This window comes from Halichoerus grypus, chromosome 13 (genome assembly GCF_964656455.1).
Source record: "Halichoerus grypus chromosome 13, mHalGry1.hap1.1, whole genome shotgun sequence".
Lineage (NCBI taxonomy): Eukaryota > Metazoa > Chordata > Mammalia > Carnivora > Phocidae > Halichoerus > Halichoerus grypus.
Genome location: NC_135724.1, coordinates 61,986,317 through 62,006,695, shown reverse-complemented (window position 1 = coordinate 62,006,695; position 20,379 = coordinate 61,986,317). Strand labels below are relative to the sequence as shown.

Here is a 20,379-nt window from a genome sequence, read left to right as displayed (position 1 = left end):
ACTAGGAGGGGGCTGCCCAGGCTGGCCCTCCAGTGGCTAATGCATGACGTCTTCCGGCCCCCATGTCTCCTAGACAAAGATCTGACCCATTCTCTGTGCAGTCTGGACTAAGGCCTTGCGAGTGCGGGAAGCAACTGCATGGGCTCTGAGTGTCTTCCCTGCTCCTTCCTTCCTCCCCACACCCACTCTCTGCTGCACAAACTGCATTTCCTTCTCTTGAATCTACAAACTGATTTACACCCACGGTACCTTCGACGTTGTAGTCAGTGGAAGTGATATGCGTGACCCTCCCCCATCGTTTGGCCAGATGCCCATGTGGGGGCTGCTGAACCACGGATGGGGACAGCCAGGAGAATTTCTTGGCTGCAGATGATTTTGCTCTGACTCCCGGGTTTGAACCCCTTAAGATCTTTTCCTTCTTCTAACCTGAGCCACAATCCTGGAAAATACACCAAAAACAGAACCATTGAGGTGCAGCTGGGGAAAACCCTGGGAACACCTCATTCATTCCCCGGTCACACTTGCATTCCTGTTCACCAGAGCCTGGGGAGCCAACTGAGTCTGAGCTGGGCTTAGAGAGGGGTGTTGGATGTGGTCTGCACCTGACACCCCACGGACTGGGTGGGGACGTCACCAGTTGGATGAGACAATCTCCATATGCAGCGCTCACAGTGAGCGGAGAGCACAGAGGATGGTGTCGGTGGCCGGTATCAAATCCTACTAGAAGCCACACGTAACTGGGAAAGTTACTTGACCTTTCTCTCCTTGGACCCCTGTTCTGCGCATGGGGCCTACTTACTGGTATTATGTTATGAAGCTTCACATAAGAAAATCCAGATAGCCCCTCAAGTCAATGAGCGGTCCCTCATAAGTGCTGCATGAGTGTTCCAATACGACATGTCTGCAAGAATAAGCAAGAAATATAGGGGTGACTGCCCCCCAGAGAGGAAATGTTGATGGCCACAGGGCAGGGGAAGGGGAAGGTGGCCTTTCAGCATTTACGTGGGCACGATGCATTACCGCTCATGGAGAATATCTGTCATCATATCCTGTCATCCGCTATCATCCCTATGGGATGCAGGGGCTAGGGGCTATGCCCCCTCTTCTGGGGTTCATGGCACTGACATGCAGAGAGCTTAAATGGTTTGCCCAGAGTCACAGTGCAATGACAGATGAGTCAAGGAGAAGGAAGTAGTTGGTTTTCTGGGGACGGAGATCCCTGAACCCAGAGTCCTCTAGCTTATGTGCTCGACTTTTGAACTCAGGGCTCCCCTCCCTCCTTTCCCCAAATTTCCTGCCCAGAAAAGGGCACTGGCCTGACCCAGCCTCCACCCCTACATGTCAATCCCTGCCTGAATCCAAAGCCATGATGTTTTCCTGAAAGGAAATGCCTGGAAGGGCGGGGAGGCCAATCTGTGTCCTCTGCCCCAGCATCTTTACATGTGAGACTGAGCTCCTGAGGGTCTGACCCGTGGTCTACTCACAACCACCCCCTTGTCTCCACTTTGTGGTCAGTCCCCCCACGTTTTTGAAACGTTTTCCTGAAGTGACAACAAGTCCATCAGGGAAGCGATGGAGAGCATGGGCACAAGGCTGTCTTCCCCTTTTCATGCCAGGCTCACCACACTGGTTATTTCCTCCTCTTGTTCTGACTTCCAAACTGCTTCCTCTACTTCTTCTCTTAAGTCGATGGAAAGGAAGCTTCTTGAGAGCTGAAAGCAAAAGCAGCCTGGTGCATGACCAGCGCCACCCAGGCAGGAAACACCCGAGTGGGGGCCCCAGGCAGATCCTCAATTCCCAGAGCTCCTCCTCCCTGCTGACTCCTAACCCCTCTCCCCGCAGGGCTGTTCAGGGCTGCTCCCCAGACTCAAGGGTGCAGACCCAGGGTCGGAGGCCAGGGCGACGCTAGCTAGAAAGGGGCCGAGGAGGGCTGCAGAGAAGTTTCCCGGACACTGCAGATGCAGGGCCTCAGTGCCCACAGGAGACCAGATCCTTCAGGGTGGGCATCGGAAAAGGAGGGGATGGGGAAGAGCTAGGAAGAGGTGCTCGTGGGCAGCAGAGAGAGGAAGTGCAAGAGCTGGGAGGCACAAATGATGGACAGGCACAGCGATGCTCCCTGTGCCTGAGCCTTGAAACTCTGCAAAGTGATTCTGTGCATGGACAATTGCAGGGTGGCCCGGGTGGGTCTGGGGAACAACAGGGACAGTCAGGCTTGAAGTGAGTGCTCCGCCTCATTGCCCCTGGCAGGACAGAGGCTGACCTCTAGGTAGAGGCAGGGTCCACCCGACTGTCCCAGGAGCCCTGACCCACTGCTTCCTACCTGAGTGCACTTGTGATGTTGAGTTAGAAATGCATCTTGATTTCTGCAGTGATGCTAATGATGCACTTAATAAATTTAAATTTGCTCACATGAAATGGAAAAACGTGAGGCAGCATCTTTGTAGTTTTCTCGTAAGTATACAACACTGAAGAAACCATAGTAACTATTCTTGGGGTAACGAGTAAATTTTCACAGCACCTTCCTTGGTGTTCCCGATTGGGAACATCTGATTATGGAGAGAAAAGTGGACTCTTCTCCTTCTTTGTGTGGAAGGGGCTGATGTGGTTGCGGGGGGCTGCACACCTTCAGGCTGCTCGTCCACACAGAGTCCCGGGAACTGCATAGACATAGAGAACAGTGTTGGCATCTTGCAGGCAGAAGACCATAGGGGAATTAGACATAATTTACTCCTAGTTCAACCTTCTGCTCCCCCTACTCACCAGCTGCCCAGCAGAAAGTCTTCCCGCACAGTGGGACTTAGGAAGATGTTGCAGTGTGTTGTGCCCTGAAATCCCCCACCTGACAGGTTTTGTGGGCAACTACGGTTATTTAGCAGAGATATTATAGAAACGCAGCAAAGCATAGTGACCACGCCTGATGGCCTGGATTCACATCCCATTTACAAGCTACATGTACCTGAGAGAGTTACCGAGAGCCCTCTGTGCCTCAGTTCCCTGTCCTGAGATGTGGAAATATTCATACCGCCTACTCACTAGTGTGCTGTCGTGACGCTAAAAGTGATTTCCTCCAAGTAGAGACTGGAGCGCAGTAACTGTCTGGTGCTTCACAACTGCTCTGTAGGTGTTCAGGTATTGACTGTCTACAGAATGAGCTAGACACCTGGTAGTGGGTGAAGCCAGACACGGGACTTGGATGGCTCCACTGCATGGGGGATGGAAGCTCACTCTTTATCCTGCACAGGGGAATGATGCTTACAGCTCACCGAGAATATGTATCATCTACTCCTGTAATCCCCACACCAGCACCATTGGAGGGGAAGCAGGGGCTGTAACCCATAGTTTACAGTGGAGGGCACGGAAATGTAGAGAGATGAAGGGACTGTCCCTTGTGATGGATCCGGGACAGGAATGTGGTTGGTTCCCTGGGGAGAGAGATCCCTGAGCACCTGACACCTGCCCACGACTCTGAGAAAATGTGCTGAAACCCAGAACCAAGAGCTTTCCTCACTTTCTCAAATCCACCTGTGCCAATGTTTCTCTGGGACACAGTGGGTGTCCCTGCGGGAGGTGTCTGTGCCATGAGAACAATCTGAATCCTACCTCCGCCTCCTGCCTCTATGTTTCAGTCCTGACCCGAAATGTAATGCGCTTTCCTCCCAACACTGCCGCCCCCCTGGAATACACGGGGAAGTGTGCGTGGAGCCTCCCTGCCCAGCATCTTGTGAGGCAGGCCAATGTTCATGAAACAAATACAAAAATAAATAGACGTTTACATGAGAATTAACCCGAATGTCCGATAGGTAAAGGTGAAATACATTTATGACCTATCCTTTGATTTAAATTAATGCTCTTTGTTTCAAATAATTGGGAAATGATGACAATAACATAGGGTAGCTAGAAAGTGGGAATTAAAGGTGTGAAGTATAATCTCTATTTTCTACAATCAAACACACTTTTATCCTAGTGTAGGAATGCCTATTATCGGCAACATTGATCAAGGGTTATCTTGGTGAAAAGATTAGGAAGTTTTTCATCTAATCTGTAACATTTTCCCTCTCAAAACGTTGATCTTCTTTCTGTTTTGTTACTCATGTTGGAGCACACTGGGTCGGCGCAGGACCACGTTCTGCGGACGACGCTGCCAGCCACCTGTCCTCCAGGCCAACTGGGACGGACCCCACTGGGTACAATAGAGATGCCCAGGGTTGGCCTTGGACAGCAGGCTATTTTGCATGATTTGAGAGGTGCTGAAAAGACCTCCTCCTCCTTCCTTATACCTCATATTACATAATTAAGGACACAAGCTTTTAGTCTTGAAACCATTTCATCCTGAGTTTTGGTTACAACACGAACATCTAGGATGGAAAGGAGCTGTCACCCAAATCTTACCAAGGCGTCCTCCTGCCAGCCACGGGGGGACGGGCAGAATGAGCCTGTGGATCCATCACTGCGGGGCCTTGGGGAAGAGTTCACAGCAAGTTGGCTCGGCCAAGGGCTTTCCACGCCCGTCCTGGTCCACAGGGACAGTGGCTCCTGGGACATGGCTGTGAAATTATTCAGGGAAGAGCAGGGTAAATGCAAAGATACTTGGAACTGGCTGACAATTTTCCTGGGGGATTTCTTTTTTTCTCCTTACCAAAGAATTTCTAATCTGTCCCACCTGCCTCTTCCCTTACCTACCAATCACTGCTTTCTGTAGGGACGGCTGCCTGGAAGAGACTGGGGTTTTGGACCAAAGCCTCGGGTACAATTCCATTCCCCCTGTGAAAGTGTGGAGGCTGCCACCGCTCAGACACGGTGCCTGCCCTGGCTCAGCTCTTGCTGTACTTCTCGGAAAGTGTGTGGACCACACTGGAGAAGCAGCAGCTGAGTCATTCTGTGGAATGATTAATTTCTATTTACCAGATGAGGAGGACACACTCAAGGCCCCAAACTCTGGTCTATGATGACCTGTGTACAGACCATGCTGGGGAAGGCTAGCCGCTGACATAGTAAGTCCATGACAGGAATGATGGAACCAAGCCTCCCTCTTGCCCTTCTGGCCTTGGCTTGCAGCCCTGAGAGCCAGTCCCCCTCTGCGACTACGCCACTGGGGTTCCTGTGCTCAGCTAAAGCACAGTCAGGCTGGCTCTCCACCGAGAACAGATCACATGTTCCCTTTGTCACAGCCCTGCCTCCTGAGATGGTCATGTCGAGTGAGAGACCTGCCGTGGAAGGAATCAGCAAGCACTGGAGGCATCTGGTTCCCTGTACTCCCATGTATCTCACCGGTGCAGACCTTAAGGAGTTGCAGCACATATCAAAAATGGCTTTGACTTTTTCGTATGTTTCTTTTCGGTTTTGGGCAGTCCTTTGGGGTTGAGAAGGAATGTTTATATATACCACTTGGCTTCTCTAAAGACCCAGAGCACAGTAGCTGCTTTGGGGCATCTCATCCCCTTGTGATTTCTTTTTTCGAGGTGAGAAGGGAGAGCGATCGCTGACCTACTACTGCATGCCAGAGGCCTTGAAGCAAACCCCTTTCCAGCTTGAATCTCACTGCTGAGGAAATTGCAGACTGATGCATTATTAATCTCTCGTGCCCTGACGCTAAGTGCACCCAAGGGGGATGCTGAGAGCCACCCCTCTGCCGTCTGGAGGCAGGGACTGCCAGGATCCCTCCTGCTTTGCCTGCCTCCCTGCACAGGGACCACCTTCAGCTCTGAGCAGCCTCCAGTTTGGGGATTGTGGGGATCACGGGGCTGCTGAGAAGCACGAGCCACAAGAATTTCTGATGGTTGATCCTAGTGTGTATTGACCATCCCAGAGCTCAAGCACCAGGTTCCTAAAGACCAACTACTAGGGAGACTTTGTGCCTACATTTTCAGGCTTTCCATGGAAAACTGTCCCCTTATTTAGGAAGGGACCAACATTAATGCTTTATGATGAAACTATTTCAGTGGTTACTTTTCTTAATGATGAAGCACTAACCATAAAGATGAAAGGCAAATGACCAAACCTTTGCACTCATGTGTTAGTAACAAGTAAGGGAGTAATCGACACCGTAGTGGTAAAATGTCAAGAAGAGACGGTTTAAAAAAATCCAAACATGTAATCAAAATATGCAGAGATTTTAAATGCCACTGATAATTAATGAAAGTGAATATAAAAGCATACATTAAGCATCCAGTTGGCAGACATGAAGACCCTCGCACCACCCCGTGTCAGGGAGGCACCGGAAGACCACTTTTCACAATCTGTCATGTGGTATTAATGGGGATGACAGTTCTGTCAGGCTGCTTCTCAGTATATTATGACAGTTTCGAAGATGCACACAGATCTCCCTGCCTCCTCCTAAGCAGAGCGGGCAAAACCCACAGGAGCATGGCGGGCCCTGGTCAGTGCGGCATTGGTAGTTTGTGTGACAGTCCCTGCAGAGCTTCCCCTGCCCCGTTCCCTCTGGTGACTGGGTACTTGGTCCCGGGGAGGGCCCAGGTTACCTCGCAGTGACAAAAAGGACATTTGCTCTGGATGGTGTCTCACAAATTCTAGAGCAAGGCAGATAGGCTGTGAGGAGGATCCACTTTCCATTTCCTGCAAGCAAATCATTAACACGGGCCCGGGCCATTTCCCCCACTCTGCCACCAGCAGGACAACCCTGTACCGGCCTGGGGGTATCCAGGAAATGGCCAGACTCCTGCTTCTCTCTCCTCAACCACCGTTGTTAAGACTTTGAGTTTCAGGAACAACAAACAGCCCCGTCCCTCCTCTCCCCTTAGAATCCTGAGTCTGGGGCACATCAGCCCCAGGGAGGCCCCGAGGGAGCGTTCACAGCGGCTGCATCCGTGTGTCTCCCAGTGCGGGTGTCACCAGAAGCTCAGAGCCCTGAGTGCGGTGCACGGAGGAGTCCTGGTGTGGACTGGTGTCAAGAAGCACCATTTGGGTTTAGAAACCACGAGCATTTGGCATTGGCAACCAACCAAAGGCTCTTCTAAGAATTCAAGTAACGAGTGCAGCTAAGCACGGTGTAGCCAAACCCTGTGTCCAGGGCATTCCACACAGGGCACACTGAACGGATTCGGAAAAGCATGATTGGGGTCATGGAAAAGCGGCCCCGGCTGCTCACAGGTGCAGCTCGCCAGAGCTGACCTCAGCCCTGACTCTCCCGCCACAGCCACGTCTCAAGCCACATGTTCCAGGGCAACTGTGCCCTTGTAACACTAGGCGGGGTTCATGCCCAGCCCCGAGCAAAGCAAGTTAGGAAAAGAACCTCACATTTGTGTCTCATCTTTCGTTTAACCGGCACTGTGCTCATGTGGCCACGGCTATTACTCCACATTTCTTCTATCACTTAATGAGAAATCTACCTAGTTGGCAAAGCGGGTCGATGAAGAGAAGAAACGCATAGAAAGACCCCACGGGAGACAGTGTAGATGGCCCGAAGGCCTGGCAGTGCACAACCACATCACTGCACAGGGCGGCTCTGAGCCAGCCACTTCCTCCTTTTCTCCTTTCTCATCCTTGACTCTGGAGGGACTGACCACAGCCCGCCTCACTTGAGTCTGGGGAGGAGAGACCACTAAACCCGCACGGACACTCACCTGTGTGGATCCCCACTTTCCGGGGTCCTGTGGGCAAGGACGGTATCCTGGGCATTCCTGACATCACACACCGCCTCCTGGTTTGTACACGGACCTGTCCCAGCATTTGCAGAAATTTTACCCCTTCGACGATCAGGCAGTGGAGAGCAACGATCTCTTCCCAAACAGAAAAAAGGTTTGAAATTCAGGTTACTCTTTGTATGTCACCTTAACCAACTGATCTTATCAGGTCTTCAACTGCATGTACATACCTTGTATTTTTGTTGCTGTTCAATCAGACATCTGCTTATATAACAAGTGTTACCCAGTATGGACTAGTACCTGCCTCCCCCAAGCTGTGAGAGAACCAATGGGGAAGACTCTCTTTTTGGTTTCTTCATCTTTAATGATAAGGGAAACTATATTCATTTTCACAGGATACTGCTCAGTCTCCCTTCCTCTCCCTCCCCCAGTCCCTCCCACAGCTATTGGAGAATGAGGGTCCAGAGAATAAGAGTGTGGTAGTGAAGAGTAACACTGCGGACCCATGAGTTCTGAGCATAAATGATATAAATAAAGGAACCCACCTACCTATTTCATACAATCGATTAGAGGCCTTGAATCAGTTTCTTCATTGACGATGTTATGCAATGAAGGAGGAACAGCTTGAGATTCAGAAGACGCAGGTTCTGTCTGTGGTCTGATCCCAAGAGCTCCTATGTGACCATGGACAGCCTCCACCCCCAATGTCCCCCCAAGTGGATCCCTCTGGTCCATCACAACTCTGAAATATACTCAGCCTATGTGTTTTCAACACTGTGACTTTGTACATTTGAATCATTGCTGATGGTGGTGTATTTATGGTATCCTGGCACCTCCTGCTTAATACCTGTTGACGTTCAAGAAATTGTAGTAGGAATGACTTGAATCCTTCTGGTGAAATTTTCCACTGCAGCCCTGGGGCCTAGAACATTCTGCTGGAGACCAGACTACCAATAATGAAGCTGACTTTGGGCTGATGCACCCAGTTCTTTGCTAAAGACCTTTTCTTTCCCCATTACTGCCCCCAGACAAGACCTTATAAACCTTGACAGCCAACTCCTGCGCTGGAGGGCAGCCACAGTGAAACGCACCCCTCTTGGCCTTGAACAGAGGCAGCGCCCTGGCTGAGAAGTTAGTGCGGGAGAAGTCCCTAGGGTTACCCTTGGGGCTGCAATGTCAGATGCATCTTTCCAGGATGGTGCTGCTCTACTTCCAGGGTAGGCTCTGGGGACTGGAGTGCTGCTTCAGGGACACTGAGGCCCCGGCACTTTCCAAACACCCTGCTGAAGGTTGTTCCTGTAAAAACTGAGTGCCTACCAAACAACTCATTAACAGTTGATGAACGGTAATTCTTTTGTAATTCGGGATAGACCACCTCATACAATATTTTTAAATGCCTGTAGCAATACTGATTTGTAAAATAAGTCATGTGGCCTACCTCCTGCCACATTCACTGGTGGAAGCAAACAGTGCAGTGAACTCAAAAGAGAAACAGTGAATCCTCAGAGCCTCAAAGCATCTGTCCCCAAATACATACTAACAACTTTTCCCTCTTCATTTGTTGCAAAGACCTGAGACTACTTAAGGCAAAACTTCACACTGTACTGTGGGGGTACTAACATGGGTAGATATAAAATCTATGACAAGAGCACAAAGGACAGAAGGAGAAACATGGAACTGTCCTGAGGTAAGGATTTAAAATTGGACATTTATTAAACTAGTACACTATTAACTCTAAGTAGATTCTGATACGTAAAAGCCGCATACTGTAATCCCCAGAGCAAGCATAAAAAATGCAAACGGTGTCACTTAGATGCTAGTGAAGGCATTAAACAGAATGCAAAGAAGTATTTGGCCAAGAATGAGTGGCCATGTGCACAGACCGCACCAAGGGGCTCTCCTGCAGGGACTTGCCCACCCAGCTGCTGCCCAAGCTGGGAGTAGGGGCTGATGTGGGGTGTGGGGTCAGCACCTAAGAACAAGGAGCAGCAATTCCCAAAAGAGATGGAAATGCAGGTCAGGAAGCCAACCGAATAAGACTTGGCCTGTTAAGTTTCCTATTCAGATTCCTCTGATTTTTTTTTCCCTTTCATTTCATTGTTTTAAAACAACAGAAGGTCTCCTGATTTACCACTTTTCCTGATTCTGATTTATTCAGGAATAATCATTGTACCTGGTGGTATAGATAATAAAAAGGTCTGGGGTTGGAAGCTGTGTGGTTTATGGATTATTTTAATCAATCAAAGAGCTTTGATTCAACTCTATGGAAACAGATGCAATTTTGTTCTCCGATATTCAGATTTCTGTTCCAGGACAGACCTTCATTTTCTCTCTTCATTCTCCTTTTATTTGATGGATGGCTGCTGAAAGTGACAAATATATTTACATATAGCTATGGAGGCCCACATGATTTTGCTTCATGTGTTGAGAATAGGATCGCACTAGGAATGATGAAATTGGAAGTTGTACATTCTGAAATTGCTCTACTTCTGCAGTTATGAGCATACTCTCTTAAATATTGCCCTTAAAACTGACCTACCATTGATTAGATGAATTGTGGCAATTTACAATAAGGAGGACCTAAATACATGGAGGAACAGCTTGATGTACTTTAACTCCTCTTTAGAACCAACCAATAAAGTTTTAGTTTTCTTCATTTTAACAAATTAAGGCATTGCTTTTGTTTTTGAGAATGTGGCTCTTTCTATTTATGATGGGTCTGATCTTGGCAGAACTTTGCATTATGAACAAAGGGTCTCCATCAACTATGACTTCCTGTGTGGAGGAAAAATGCTCGTGAGATGATCACCTCAGTGCTGGTAGAAACATCCTAACAAATCCGACAAAAGTTCTCCCCTCACCCTTACCTGGATAACCACCTGTTCTGTCCTATATCCACTTGTTCATGTTAAGTCTCCCCATGTTCACAGGATGGAGTTCGGGGGCACTCGTGTTTCCTTTCCACGCAAATGTTAAGGATTACTTGTGTCAGAGAAAACTCAGGCATCAGGTGACCTGCAGGAGGAAAACTTAAAGAATCTGAATAGAGAGGGCTGGAAGCTGAATGGGTCAGATCAGAATTAGTAAACACGTGTGGCTATGAACAATCAGCCTGACTGGCGAGAGCAGAAGGCATAAACTGCAGAGACAGGCTCTCAGTAGCATCAATCAGCTGACAACTTCCTATTTTGCCTCCATCCAGACTTTTCTCCTGAGCCTCTCATGTATCCATCCAGCTGCATGGTAGGTCCACTTCTAGGTCTCACAAATGGTTCATCTCCACATGGTCAGAAGGAAACTGGATTGCAACCACTTAAGAACAAGCTTTCTCTTCCAGGCTCTCCCACTTCAGTAAATGATTCATAAATTCTCCAGTGATCAAACCAGAAGACTGACAGATATTAGAAACTCCCATACCTCACCACCCACATTCAGCCAAGAGATTTTATACAATTCATTACAAAATATATATTTTGAGTGGAGGTGCTTCTGTCCACTGCCACCACTTTCATCTTAGCCATCATCTTGGAGTCCAGACCACCACTCCCAATCCAGACAGTAGAAACTGAATGAGAAATGTCAGTCAGGTAGGAATTGCACTAGTATGTTGTGAGACCCTCTTCTCCCAATGCACTGATACATAAATGGTTAATAAAAGATTTTTTAAAATGATAAGACATAGATAGGAACACAAACATGTAAATATTTACATGCATCAGAAGAAAAAGGAAACACCAAATGTGAGCAAGGCTTAAGCCATGTGCATACTGACGCCTGTGTTCTGAATTAGGTGGAGGCACCTAAGAACACATGTCCATAGGGCAAGAGAAAACTGAGTAATCCGGGTGAGAGAGTCAGCCAGAGGCAAGCTCAGTGTTTAAAACCAGGGGCCCTGGTAGGACTCTCACTCACATGAATGCAGAGGTGCCAAAATGGATGCAGACTACTTCCCAGGGCTAAAGGAGGCCTAGAGTCGCATCCTGGGTTTTTTACGGTAACCACCAGAAACGTGATTAAAAAGAGAAACCCAGCTGATCCAAGATGGTGATGTAGAAAGTCCCTGAACTCACCTTGTCTGTGGACACACCGTGTCTACACCACCAGTAAGGGAGACAGAGGCATGGTCAGGAAGGCAATCCACACTCCTGACACTGCAAAGTATAGTGGGGAGGGATAGTATTGAGTCACCATGGGCAGGTTTGTCAGCCCCGGGGCACAGAAGAAAAGCTGGTGTTTAAAAGGGCAACTGGAATAGAAATAAAACAGCCCTACAACCCTGCCATATGGCAGAGAAGTAGCTGGAACTCTCTCCCAGTTGGAGGGGTTGGCAACTACCATGGTTTACACTATCCCTCCAAACCGATAATGTACACAGGAGCAGGGTCTGGGAGTCCTAGCTGGCCTATCATCTCAGCCCCAGGCCCCCAGGCCACACCAGTCCCAGCCATCCCACCGGGGGCCCCGGAGCAGTGCTCACTGAGAAACCCTGGTCAGCGCCCAATGCATATCCAGCTGTCCTGCCAATGTGCCACAGGTGGAAAGAACCCAGAATAGTCCATGTCCACAGAAATTTACCTCCATAAGGCTTGCTAGGGCACCTCTGGTACAGAGTGCTCTGGGGCCTCCTGACTCCTGCCTGCTTTGGCTTCAGTCTCCCTGGCAGGGTGGCTTCTTCACCAGCAGCCCAGTTTCCTGGCGTGACTCCCACCTCACCTCCAGCTGCCCTATCAGTGCGTGCACTCTGGGGAGCACCCCAGGACCCACAAACCTGCTTCCCAGCTCTAACTACTGCACCAGGGTTCACCTGGTACTGAGCACACTGGGAGACCCTACCTTGAAACCAGTTCCCCTAAAGCTGCCTTACTAGGGAGCACTCTGCACAGAGAGCCCCAGGACCACCCTCACCCCCATCTACTCCAGCTTCAGATGTCCTGTCAGCGCATTCTCTGCCCAGAGAGCCCTGCGACCGCCCCGGCTCACACCCACTTCAGTTCCGGCTATCCCATCAGGCAGCCCATACAAAGTGTCCTAGGCCCCCTACACATGCCCTCCACAGCTCTGGCCAGCCACTCCGTCACCAGGCACACACAGTCTACAGAGGGGTGCCCAGACACAAGACCATTCCCTCAAGTTTAGGAGAAGTAGCTTTTCTGCCTAATTCATAAAAAAGAACAACAGCAATAACAACAACCACACAGAAAGTCAAACAAACTGAGGAGAAAGAGAAATATGCTCCAAATGGATGAACAATACAAAACCTCAGAAAAGGAACTAAATGAAACAGAGATAAACAATATGCTTGATAAAGAGTTTAAAGTATTGATCATAAAAGATGCTCACTGGGCTGGAGACAAAAGTGGAAGTACTCAGTGAGAACTTCGACAAGAGATAGAAGATATAAATTAAAAAAGAAAAACAGAGCTAAAGAACATAATCACTGAAACCAAAAATGCAACACAGGGAATCTAAAGTAGATTAGTGGATTCTGAAGAATGGATTGGTAATCTGGAAGACCAGGTGGTGGAGAGCTTGGAATCTGAACAGTAAAAAGAAAAAAAAAAATAAAGCAGATGAGGGTAAGTTAAAGGATTTCTTGGAAACCATGAAGCAAGGAAACATTCACATTATTGTGGTCCCAGATAGAGAAGACAGAGAGAGAAAGGACAGAAACCATAGTTGAAGGAATATTAAATGAAATCTCCCCTCAACTGGAGAAGGAAACAGACATCCAGATCCAGGAAGCACAGAGATTTCAAAACAAGAGCAACCCGAGGAGGCCCACAGGATGATGTAATAATTCAAATATCAAAGGTTAAGGGTAAGGAGTTTTAGAAACAGCATGAGAGAAACAAGTTCTGTGTACGAGAAACCCCATAAAGTCATCAGGTGAATTTTCAGCAGAGACCTTGCAGCCCAGAAGACAATGGCATGATATAGTCAACAGTCTGAAAGGAATCATCCTACAACCAAGAATACGCCAACCAGCAGGGTGGGCATTCAGAATTGAAGGAATGGCAAGCAGTTTCCCTGACAAAAAGAACTCAAAGGAGTTTATCACCCCTAAAACGGCGTTACAAGAAACGGGAAGAGACTTCTTTTAAGTGGAAAAGAAAAGGTAATAAACAGACTTGAGAAAATTATGAATACAATGGTGGAAAATAGGACAATATACACATCAAGTGTGGAGGGGGGAGTAAAAAGTTCTAAAATGTGTTCAAACTTAAGTGACCATCAACTTAATATAGACTGCCTTATACTTTACATGTCATACATGAACCTCATGGTGACCCACAAACCCAAAACCTCTAATAGATGAAAAATAGATAAATGAATAAAGAGAAAGAAAGCCAAACATAATACTACAGAAAGTCATCGATCAGATAAAACAAACAAACAAACAAGAGAAGAAACAGAAAACAACCATAAAAACAACCAGAAAACAATGAACAAAATGGCAAGAAGTACAAACCTTCCAATAAGTACTTTAAAAGTAAATGGCCTAAATACTCCAATGAAAAGATAAAGAGTGGCAGAATCGATTTAAAACAAAGAAACAAAAAATGACCCATCTATACACTGCTTAAGGGAGACTCCCTTCAGTCCTATGATACACAGAAACTGAAAGTGAAAGGATGGAAAAAGAAAAATTATGCAAACAGAAGTGGAATAATGCTGGGGTAGCAATACTGGTATCAGACAAAATAGACTTTGAAACAAAGGCTGTAACAAGAGACAAAGAGGGGCATTATATAATTGCACAGGTCAATCAATCCAACAAGACGATATAACAGTGTAAATGCCTATGCACCCAACACTAGAGCACCTCAATACCTAAAGCAAATATTAATAGACATAAAGGAAAAATTGACAGTAATACAGTAATAGCAGAGATTTACCACCCCATGTGTATGAATGGAAAGATCATCCCGGCAGAAAAGCAACAAGAAACCTGTGTTTTTGAATAAGACTTCTGACCAAGTGGACTTCATATATATATATATACACAAAACTTTCCATTCAAAAACAATGGAACCTATATTCTTTTCTGGTGCAAATGGCACTTTCTCATTCACACATTAGGCCACAAAACGAATCTCAATAGATTTCAGAAGATTAAAATCATACACAATTTTACAACAACAGTATAAAACTAGAAACCTATCACAAGAGAAACAAAAAAAACTGGACAAAAAACCACAAAGGCATGGAGGCTAAACAACATGCTACAAAACCATCAATAGGTTAATGAACAAAGGGGAAATCAAAAATGACATGGAGACAAATGAAAATGAACACAAAGGAGTCCCAAGTCTTTCAGACACAGCAAAAGCAGTTCTAAGAGGGAAGTTTATACCAATACAGGCCTACCTACAGGAACAAGAAAAAAATTCAAACAGTCTAACCTTATGCCTACAGGGCCTAGAGAAAGAATGAAGATGTAGGTTAGCATAAGGAAGAACATAATCAAGATCACAGCAGGAATAAATGAAACATAGATGTGACGAGTGCAATCCAGCTGCCACCATCTCAGGATACAATGTGTTTTACTAATGGTTTGTGAGTGTACTCACTGGATAGAAGCCTTCCCTGTTCTAAGGGCTACAACCTCAGGAGTAGATTAGTGTGACTGAAGAAAATACTTCCAAACTGGAGAATACACAATGACTGAGGGACCCATTTCCCAGGACAAATACTCGGCCACTTGCCACATGTAGCCAGTTGTGCAACATTTCCACTGGGCCTATCATCCGCAAACATTCCACCTTGTGGAACAAACAAATGGCGTCATAAAATCCCAACTGGCAAAACCCACGGCATCTTTCCATTTGCCAAAGCCCAAAGATCTTCCCTTCATACTGTTGAATCTGAGATCCACTCCCCATGAGAGACATAAACATTCACGCTTTGAAATCATTGCTGGAAGACCAGGGAGATGTGATCAAGGGGCATATGAACCCAGCAACATAAAGGTGATATGATGACTTAGTAAGAAATGACAGCTATAAATAGGCCCTTCCATGAAATGAGTAATTGGTGGAACAGTCTGTCCGCACCATGCGCCTGGGAGACAGATATCAAACGTGGCCTTCAACCTGGAGAGGAGTCCCCAAAGACTCCCTCCAGTCTCCCTGGGAGGATTCATACCATCTATTCCTAATCGCTCAATCACAAGGCACTGACTCATGGATTCATGTCTACCATTTCTTTAAAATGACTGCAACCTCCACCTGGACAACCAAACCAATGGCTAGACCTCATCTGATTATAGCCCAGAAAAAGAAGCAGATGACATCTGAGGGGACAGCTTTCTCAAGAGGCAGGGACAGGCCAATACCGTAGTACATTCAAAACACAAAAATCTAACAGAAACTGCTAAACTTGCTGAAATCGTTGGCCGATTTTTCTCTCTGTGGGAATTGTTGTGATTTTTGCTCTTTTACACTAAGCAGGGCTACTTTACTGCTGGTAAACACACTCTCAAAGGTTTCTGGATACCAACTGTTGTTCCCTCACTGCCTTTACATATATTCAAGAGCATGACATTCTTAAATTAAAAATTAAAAACTACTAAGTTACACACACTAGACAAAACCTTGAAAAGACATTTGACCGTAACCCCAGCATGGTTGAATGTTAAGTTTTCTGATACTTCAGCTGCCTGCCTTCAGGACTCGGGGCTCTCTTGTGTCTAGATTTATAAATTTTATTGTTGAATATTTTAATTTTGCACTATTTGCAATTTTCCGATTGCTTGTACTTTGCATTTCTCCTTGTACTACTACTGAAAACATAAAAATGACTGTTGCTCAAAGAACAGAAGTCATCATCAGATCTACCCAGAAATGAGATCCTAGGTAACATCTAGACGTGATTTCCTCAAATCTTCTTACTAAGACGTAGTCCTAAGACTCACCTAGCACGGATTATCAATAAACTAGGTAACTCCCACCTCCCAGGGGCATGATGGACCCGGAGCAGGTTGCCAACCACCCAGGCAATGAAATGGGATGGCAGGAAAATACAATTTGAGCAATGATGTTTTCCTGTCAGAAAGATGTCAGAAAAAAGATGGGCTGGAATTGTGAAAGAAGATTCAAAATGAAGTAAGCTTTGCTAAGAGAGCCACTCCAACTAGAACGGAAAGGACAATAATGAAGTAAAGCATAAGCACGTCTCCTGTTTCAATTTTCAGAACACCAGGCACTTTTGACTTCTGGCACCTGTAACTGCTCAGCTGCAACTGGACCACCTCCTCCAACACATCCTTCTACTCTGGACTGAAATAGAGACAGTGTAACAGCTGTTAGCTGTGGGCAATCACTGTAATTCTTTCAAAACCAGTGCCTGTGCTTTTCCTTCATAAACCCGCACTCCCTGCTCAAAATTAGGGGCACACCGGATTTCTCTCCACTCTGTGTCTCCCAGATGACAGTCCCTAATTCCCCCAAACTGAAGTTTCAGCTGTTTTCCAGCATCTACTTCTCGATTGACAGGAATTAGGTACAAATGCAAAGCCCACTTTAGGCTATTTATACACCATCAGGTTATGGTAAACACCAGAGGAAACATTAAAATGCCAAAGTACACTTCAAGATAAATTCAGATTCCTGACATTGATTTGTTTACACTTAAATCTTTTGGGAAAATTTGGTCACAAGAATCAGCTCTAGGTGTCATAAATAAAATTTCTATTTTGACATAATATCAGAAATCCATTCAATGTCATCCATCATAGCCTATAAGGTACCCTAAATAGGTATACTTATATTCACACCAACAAAAAAACCTCCCCTCAAAGTCATGAACTAAAATTAGTTGTTATCCGACATGTGCCAAAGTGACAGAGATTACTTGATGATATTATTCAAAAATTAAGTTCTTAAACTATACATTTTCATGACATAATAAAGTTTTCTAAAACTGTGACAGAAAAATGATCTATTTAGATATCAGTTGGATAAAATGCTATGATTGCATTACCTAAAGAAGCAAAAGGATTTTATCATGTGTAAATTTATGCTGTTACTCATGTTTTTTTTTCAATCCTACTATCTTTTTTTTGTCCTTTTTTTCTTAAGTCATAAAATATTTTAAAGAAAAACACTTTATATTTACTGCCTGGAACTGCCTATTACCCCTGGCTTTTTGGCCAAGGGGTTCTGAGTTTTCACTTTGCAGGGGACCACACAGAGCATGTTGCCAGGCTGGCAGATGGTTACAATGTATGTGCCCCCTGCAAGACAGCTCTAGGGAGTGGATGGACAAGGGGTGAAACCCGCAGACAGGTTGTGGGTCTAAACACTAAGAGTGCACAGACTGACCTCAGCAGCCAAGAGGGTCCCGCCCAGCTATGACGTGCCTCATCTCATGAGTCTTCCCCTGCAAAAGTAGGCTGGACCCATGACCTGCACACACGCCATGGCAGCCCACATCCAGTGGTGGGGAGGACCCACTGTCTACTCAGAACTATCCTCATTACAGAACGGAAATTCAGGATGGAGGGCAAGAGAGAAGGAGGTCAAAGCACTAAGGGTCTTTACAATCTGAAACACATGAGAAACCCAGTGTTTTCCAAGAATATTTTTCTGTCTCCTGCAGAAAAGGAAACTTCAAATCCAAAATAATGAAATTTATTGGAAAATGAGGGAGATAGGTTTGTATACTTAGCAGTCCGCCCCTGAGATAACATTAGTAATTGTCACTCTTGGCTCCAAGGGGCTCCTGGAAGGAAAACAGGGCCATCCGGGGGAAAGGGGTACTGTAGGAAGGACTTTTTCTTAAAAACTTTATTTATTTGAGAGAGCGAGAGAGAGGGAGAGAGCCATGAGTGGGGTGAGGGGCAGAGGGAGAAGCTGACTCCCCACAAAGCAGGGAGCCTGATGCCGGGATTGATGCCTGAACTCCAGGTGCATGACCTGACCTGAAGGCAGACACTTAAACCACTAGGCCCCCAGGCACCCCAGGAAAGACTTTTCAAAACAATGTTTTATTAATAAAAGTTTAAGGAGGGCACGTACTGCATGAAGCACTGGGTGTTATATGAAAACAATGAATCTTGGATCACTACATCAAAAACTAATGATGTATTGCATGGTGACAAACATAATAAAATAAAATTAAAAAAAAATAAAAATAAAAGTTTTCTAGAATAGCAAATATAAAATGAAAATTTAAGTCTCCTTTGTGGCCCCTCCAGGGGTATCCTTTTTTTTTTTTTTTTTTTTTTTAGTTTATGTAAAATACAGGGCAGTATTAGTTTCTGGAGTAGAATTCAGTGATTCATCACTTACAGGCAGCACTCAGTGGTGATCACAACAAGTGCCCTCTTTCATACCCATCGTCCATCTACCCATCCCAGACCCACTTCCCTCCATCAACCCACAGTGTGCAGAGCTGCCTGCACTCTGAAAGTTCTATCATGACCAACCCATCGCCATGGTGACCAATGATGCAACCTTTCCTTCCATTTCAACTGTCACTCTGTGAGCCGAGCCCTGGCAGTTTGGTAACAGGTGTGAAGTTTCCCACGATGGGCAATCTGAATTGCTGTTGTACAGGTATGTTCATACGGATTTTCTGAATTCTCTTCTCTCAAGTTGGCTGCCTCACTTCTAGAGAAATTTGTTTCCTATTTTTTTCTTTTCATGTCCACCCTCCAAGTTGTCCACACTGATAGATGAATATTCTAGGTTTTCCGTATTAGATACTTTTGATTTTTCAATGAAGCTGGCTTCCTTAAATAGCTTCTAAATCCAGAAAACTGTACTATTTCTCAATGCCAATTTCGTACATAGTCATACCAAGAATGCACACGGGGAACAAACCACACTGCTCTCATTGGATCAGGAGAATCTTGATGCCATCCAGCAACACATTATAGGGAAAGGAATTACAAGGCACCTCTTCTCAAGGTGGACGACAAAATCTGGAAGCAACTGCAAGCAGTCTAAATCCAGACATTTTTAGGAGAGAAACTGGAATATCTTGTGGTATTTTCATGAGTTGATGTGGAGGTTCACTGGCTGTCTGGATGATGCCTGGGAGTGAACGAGAAGGGACCGTGCCATCAGGTAGGTGGAATGAACATTTGGCAGCTGAGTAATGGACTGTCTCTCTTCAAAGACAGTCCTATCCAAAGATAGTTCTGAAGGTCCTGTGTATGGAGGGACTCTCTAAGAGGAGACAGGAGACTGTGCCCTATCCCCACAGTGTCTAGAGGATGAAGAGACCTGAGAGTAGAGAGTGGATGTGGGAGGTAGGGAGGAAGAAGTAGGGAGGAACTCACTACAACCAGTGTAGTCTCACTTTAGTCAAGGCCCCTCAGACCATTCCTTAGATCAATAGTAGGACATTCAGCATCATAGATTTATTTCCTTAAAGCAAACATCCCCAACCCTGATGGCCACTTCCACATTAATTCCCATGAATTGATCCTCCGGATTAGTCAGCTGAAAGCAAGCGAATTCTTGGTAGGGTTTAGAATAGCCTGGATTTTGAATCAGCTTGGAGCCAAGGAGATTGCCCGTCACATTGGGTGCTCAACTGGCTTTTGGGAAGGCCCTGGGGGACTGAGCTGACACTGCAAAGAACTGGGGAAAGTGGCCAAGCTGCACTTCCCTGATCCTTTGCTGGAGCTCCATTTGGAAGAACCTGCAGCATATTTTATGTCCGGAACCCTAACGTAGAGGTAAATTAGGATTGAGACTGTTCTCATGGCACAGACACCTCCTGCAGGGCTCAGGTGGATTTGAGAAAGTGAGGGCAGCTCTCGGTTCAG

At 46.2% G+C, this 20,379-nt stretch overlaps 1 long non-coding RNA gene across 1 annotated transcript; it reads right to left on the bottom strand.

Annotated features, from left to right (window-relative positions):
* Positions 1-330: 330 nt before the first annotated feature.
* Positions 331-1,808, bottom strand: LOC118548333 (uncharacterized). The gene is made up of 4 exons (XR_013443173.1): positions 1,623-1,808; positions 1,021-1,120; positions 800-901; positions 331-439 (listed from the first exon to the last, which is right to left on the bottom strand). It is a non-coding gene; the product is annotated as an uncharacterized LOC118548333 (long non-coding RNA).
* Positions 1,809-20,379: the final 18,571 nt, after the last annotated feature.